Source organism: Dreissena polymorpha, chromosome 4 (genome assembly GCF_020536995.1).
Source record: "Dreissena polymorpha isolate Duluth1 chromosome 4, UMN_Dpol_1.0, whole genome shotgun sequence".
NCBI lineage: Eukaryota > Metazoa > Mollusca > Bivalvia > Myida > Dreissenidae > Dreissena > Dreissena polymorpha.
Window position 1 is genome coordinate 128,776,611 of NC_068358.1, and position 6,716 is coordinate 128,783,326.

The 6,716-nt window shown below is 36.9% G+C and overlaps 1 protein-coding gene across 5 annotated transcripts in view; it reads right to left on the bottom strand.

Annotated features, from left to right (window-relative positions):
- LOC127877598 (heterogeneous nuclear ribonucleoprotein K-like) overlaps positions 1–4,466 on the bottom strand; it is a 50,995-nt gene extending 46,529 nt beyond the window's left edge. For all 5 annotated transcript variants that reach the window (XR_008048494.1, XM_052423622.1, XM_052423623.1 and 2 more), the window contains exon 1: positions 4,371–4,466. The gene's annotated coding sequence lies outside the window, so the exon portion shown is untranslated. The remainder of the gene's footprint in view (positions 1–4,370) is intronic.
- Positions 4,467–6,716: the final 2,250 nt, after the last annotated feature.

Genomic DNA, 6,716 nt, shown 5'->3' on the forward strand with positions numbered 1-6,716 from the left:
CGAAATAATGATAACAAGGTAAACAAAACAAAGCAGTGTAAATATTTTTTTTCGTAAAAATAGCATTCTGAAAAGTATATATTATACGGAGTAACGTTGTTACATCGGAGCATTCGTTCGATGCTTTTGAACAGATTATCGTTGAATTAATTGCGCACAGCTGTAAATGTTTTGTTCGATTCTGAATTGAGCATTATTAAATTTGTAATCCAAATTTCAGAAATACGCTTCAAAATTTTAATGCTAATGCGACAATAAAAAATTATAGTGTCAAATAAAAAGTGCTTTATCCTTTGTCTCAATAAAAAGCGCACGAAAATTATACAGACATGTAGGACGTCGCATGGAAAGTATGGGTGTATTTTGTGTTGTATAAAAATGGGAACATCACGTCAGGTGAATTACGCGTGTTCAGTGGAAAAAAAACGCCCGGGTTGGACGTTATTTCATCACATCTTTAAATAGTAACAAATGCCAAAATGTATTTGATACTTAATTTTTTTTTCGATTGTATGTGTTTCTTGTTATTCTTGAGCACATTTACCGGTATATAGTAAATATTTACCAAAATTTGCTTTAAAACTGGAATATACGGGATTATCGGGTAATTGGCAAGTTATAATTTTGGTACAAGTTAGCAATATATTGCGATATATTGCAATACGGGTTTTTGAACTGACAATATATTGCAATACGGTTTTTGGCGTATTGTTGCAGCACTACAGATTATCGGACGTCAAACATTTGCATAAAGGATTTACAACTGCCGTTTTCGGTCGTAATTTACACCTGGACATCCACTAACGGAAGCGCTGATAAGGCCAAAAAAAAAAAGTAGTTGTGTTTCAGGTCACCTCCTGAAAAAAAGTAGGGCCGGTAGGTAGGAAAAACTTATTATTATTTAAAATTCTTTTTATTTTTCATAAAGGTCATTGACTACATTTAAACTGATCCTCGCTGTTCGTCAGAAATAAAATGATTGTTTTTGTTTATCTCTAAATTACGTGTTGCTACAAATTAGTTGACAGGAGCAGGCCAATCCCGAAGGAAGGCTCATTGTAAGCTCGACTGTCCAACAGACAAAAAAACTCACATTTTCTTCAGCAGCAAACCTACGAACTTTTCGATCGCTTCGACTGTGCTGGGTGGTATCTGTGCCATACATTCTTTAAAGTCATGGAATTTGAACAATAATTCAAAGACTTTGTTCCGGCATGATGAAAACATTTGTTCTAATTGACGGACAAAATGAACGACGCCATGTTTACAATCAAACGGAACGCCGGATATCGATTTTGCGGGAAAAACAGGCTGGTCCCCCGATTGGTCAATGTGTATAATATAAAGCGTTCGCGGCGACGGGATGTTATTTTGCAGGTCACAATACAATAATTCTGGTAATCGCCGAATTCGACCGGACGGAGATGGAAAAAAAAACCGCCGAACTCGGAACTCGACGGGGAAAAATTAACAAAAAAGGCAAATATTGGATAATAAGTTTTTGGGTCGGCCCCAAAAAGATAGGGTCGGTCGGGTGACCGGAAACACAACTATTTTTCTTCTTGGCCTAAACAATAACGTTTTATGGTAATTGGTATTGCTTTTTACATCATCGGATTTGGGCGGGGATACAACTCGAGTACAGCCCAAAGTCGACCGGGTACGTTTAAGTATATTTACCGTACCCGGGGTAATGTAAGTATTCTTAAGAGTAGTACTGAGTACCCCGGGAACCAAGTAGTTCCGAGCCGACAATGACCAATCTAGCCTCCCTGGGCACATGCATATGGGTTAAGAACAGTACCTTAGAATTATGGTTTACAATAAAAAATAAAATAGTTACTGCGGAAACACCTATGATTAATTCAGGGCTTTTTTCCTTCCTTGAGACTGGCCGTGGATAGAGCTGCAATGATTCGATCCGATTCATCGAAAATCGATTCAAAATGCTTCAATTCGATTACGATAGCAAACCTACCAAATTCAATTCGATTCTTTAACATATATACATAGATACGTAAAGCACGCTGTATTCTGACAATTGATACGGGAAGGTGAAGGTTTTATCTTTACCTGTAATTACGACGCGCGCGATTGGTTGCTTATTACTTTAGTCATCCAATCAATAAGTGCGTTACGGTCTACTTTCGGAAAAAGCGTCAAAATGGCTGAACAAGTTGTTGCCAACAAATTGAAATTATCAGAAGCGCCTAAGAAGCTAAAATCAAAAGTGTGGCAGTATTTTGGGTTTCGGGATGGTAGCCCTACCGATAAAGCAAAGTGCAAACTGTGCTTCATGGATGTGCTGTCACTAAGTCCGGCTCAACCACTAATCTGATGCAACATGTCAAATGCAAACATAACGTTGATTTAGCAAGACTAAGAGGTCGCACAAGTGCAACTACTGAAGTCGCGAGTCAGAAAAGTAGTTCTATTTCTGTTGGAATTTTGTTAAGTTTATTAGAGAATGTGATTTGTCCTACTGGTAACAGGTCAGGGCCCTCAATCTGTCAAATCCACGGCCGAAATTCGACCGCATTCTTCCCCCTGAGAAGTATACTTTTTCCCCCTTTTGGGGGGAAAAATTCTCCCCCCCCCCAAAAAATAAATTTTTATTTATAGATAGGTGTCTCATGATTATTATATCTCAATTCTATTTTAATTTAATCTTTTCAAACATACTAAATTATGAAATAAGCAATGAATATAGTGTAAACATGTACAAGCGTAATAATTAGAGAGCAAGTTAAAAATCCCCCAAAAAGGGAAACGCCGCGAAAATTCCCCCTGCTATGGGTAGCGACCCGCTTCGCCTAAAATGGACTGAGGGCCCTGCAGGTGATGCTGTCATGGCACAATGGTAGACATGCTTATAGCGGTTTTGGGTAAAAGTATAATAGTGATAGTACTACCATTCAACTGATGCCAGATACGTTCTTATAATTATTTATTATTTTTTTATATTATTGTGTAATCAACACAATCTTCTAGTGAGAAGTTTTTATATTAAAATTCCTAATTTGCTATTCTTTCTTATATGTTTTATTGAAATCACATTTGAACAGAAATGTTAACTTTGAGGCATAAGAGTGAATATGTGATAAAACTAGGTTTGAAGATGAATCGAATCGAAAAAATCGTTATCGGAGTGTCTGAAATCGAATCGAGCTGTTGGTGAATCGTTGCAGCTCTAGCCTCGGACCAACATTTTGACATTGACAATTCACAAATCTAACACGACCCAGAGTTTTTTTTGCAAAAATGGCTGTTTAAATCTCTAAAAACAAACATTTTGTGATCAAAATTGCCAAAAACTGCCATTTCACAATTTATAAATACGTTTAGTTTCACCGTTTTTCATTCTAAATTTTCACATTTTGTTTACTTATTGTTTAACTGATGTCGCTTGTTTTAATCGATTACAAACGTGAATAGATTACAATTTTGAAACAGCTGCAATCGATGGATAAGCGGCTGATCAACCTCACCATTAAACAGATCAACCCCACCATTAAACAAACAAAATGGCGTCTTGAAACTCGCTTTGCTATGTTAAAAAGACTAAAACAATCAAATAATCCAGATTTATTGCTATTCGAGATTACAATAAAGAAACAAAAGAATTACACAGTGTTTTTACAATGCACTATTAAAACGGACATGAATTAAATTATACGGAGTCATTTAAAAAATTTCTGAAAGCACATCAGTGTATATCAGTCCCTAATTTTTATTTCTTACATAAGTTAATTAAGCCAGAGAAGATATGGACAGGGGTTAGGCTTTTCAATGGTTTTAGATAGAAATTACCATTTGGAATATTGTTGATTGAACTATTAATGATTACAATATGATTTTAAATTTTTAATGCATTATTTACAGACATTTCTATATGATGCAAGGATTTAACATGCTTTAACATAGTATACTAATTCTTAAACAAGGCGATATCACAATTTGTACAAGTTCACAACTTGTTTTTCACAATTTTGAGAAGTTCGCTACTAATTTATTTCACAATTTTGAAAACTTCGCCACTCAATATGATTTTTCAAAGTGAGGGGTCCAGGGCCCCTTCACAAAATCAGGAAAAACGCTCCGAGACAATATCCTGTACATGTAATAATTCATTGGACCTCATGCTATGTACACCTGTTTTGACTTTCGCATTGTTTGTAATATATTTTTTGATTTCGTTCCTCGTGGTCATGCGGCACTGCGTGTGTTTAGATTTGGAGTCGTACTTTCGATTTCCGGGCATGGACATTTTGCCATTGTATAGTCTACTTTAAGGCAATAATCGTGCTTAACGATTGTGTTATAATGCTTTCTATCATTTCGAAAGAACAACACGAAATATATATAAATACCAAATAGTTCTGGGGTGGAGAAGATTTTTCCGTTCGAATCGATTTTTTTACAAAATGGCGGTGGCGTGTTAAAAATGGCTCAAAGTGACAATAACCCCAACGATAATATGAATGGCATTGAATGGCTATTTACCAATGATTCGTGTAAGCTATCCAAAACCAAAGACGACTCTGGAAATAGGTCTGGCCCTGGATGAATACGTCGAAGATATGTCTTTAACTCGACGATGGGGAGTGCGAGATTTAATCTTTTATTACACCGACTTTGAACGTGTTTATTGTCGAAGAAATTACAATATAATCACAGAGTTTCTTCCAGGCAGGCACAGTTTTAACAAAGAAATAATTTGTAAAGATAACAGTTTTTGCTGGTATTATTTGGAAGCACTGGGGGGGGGGGGGGGATAATTTGTCATTTACTTGCTTACACACTTTGTTCTGATGGATATAGTCCTACTTTTATTTAGCCTTAATTGTACGTGGAGGCCTTCGTTGCTAAAAAATGCGTTGATTGGAAATGGCCGGTACGTGCCTTTTCAACACCTTTCACAAGAGCGTCAACACGTGGGTAGGTCGTCTATTTTGGAGTGGGTTTAGGTACATCTAATGTAACATGTCGGTGATACAACCAGGCTGTCTGGATGGGTATTCTCTGGGGATGAACTTTGTGTTTGATCGCTGTCCTATTACTGTCCTAGAACTGTCCATTGAGAAACGCCGGAGCCTACTGGTTTCTCCCCGTCAACAACCACACACATTTCTAGGCGGTTGAATAAGTTTGAGATCAATGAGAGGAACTTACCTCGCATTCCATAGTTCTCGAGTTTCATTAGCAAGCATTGGACCGTGTCGAATGCCCTGCCTTCCACTGTGATGGTTTCGACTTGTTGTTTTTTTATTATAAAAGTTATGAAAATAGTGAGTTTTTACTACAAGTTGTGTTTCACACGAATACCCTGAGCGAAAGCCGTGATTAATTAAGGTGTGAACTTTGTATTTATCGAGATATTTTAGTATGTGATGGCAGAAGATGTGCTCGAGAAGTTTTGAAGAAACACTGGTAAGGGATACAGGGCGTTAATTCTCCGCTGCGTAACCGTCGCCCTTCTTGTAGACGTTGACATCTCTCCAATCTTCCAGAAGTTCTCCCGTGTATTGCTGGAATATAGCGGTAATCGAAGAGCTAGTTGCGTAGCAAATACCCGAAGAACTACTACTATGTTGGTTTCTTCATCAGGAACTACAGTTTTATTGCTGCTGCTGCTTCTACTACTACTACTTCTACAACTACCACACCACCACCACCACCACCACCACCACCACCACCACCACCACCACCACCACCACCACCACCACAACTCACCACCACCACCACCACCGACCAACCACCACCACCACCACCGACTACTTCTACTATTGCTACTTCAACAACGACAACAACAACAACTACACTACTACTACTGACTAGCTACAGCTGACTACTAACTACCTTCTGACTACTACTTAACGACTACTACTACTAACTACTACGACTAACGACTACTATACTAACTGGATACTACTACGACTACTAACTTACTACTACTAACTACTACTACTACTACTACTACTACTGACTACTTCTACTAACGACTACTGACTACTACGACTACTAAACTACGACTACTACTACTAACTAATACTACTACTTACTACTACTACTACTACTACTACGACTACTACGACTACTACTACTACTACGACTACTACTACTACTACTACTACTACTACGACTACTACTACTACTACTACTACTACTGCTACTACTACTACTATTACTACTACTACTACTTCTACTACTACTACTACTACTACTACTACTACTACTACTGCTACTACTACTACAACTACTACTACTACTACTACTACTACTACTACTAAATTTTATTGATTTTATTATTAGAAGCAAAGGCGGCCAAAACAAATAGGTGGCAAGACACACGGATTTACCAAAAAAACATGTTTTGGATGACCTTAATATTGAAAGACGTAATAGAACTTGTAAATAACGTAACCATACTGTTAAATAAGACTTTAAATACAAAACTATAAAGGAAACTTGCTAAGATGTTCAGAAATACTAAATAAGTTGCTTCTTAGATAAAATCGTTTACATTACTCTTTTAGTTACAAAATATACATGAAATGTCTGTATCACAGTAATTGTATGTATCTTAACATGTACTTGTATTATGTTTATTATATCAATGTAGTTGTCTAGTATGCTTTTATGTTTTAAATATGTCTGTATATGCTTCTCTTTTTAATGCGCCAAATAATGATTATATATGATGTGTGTGTGGCCAA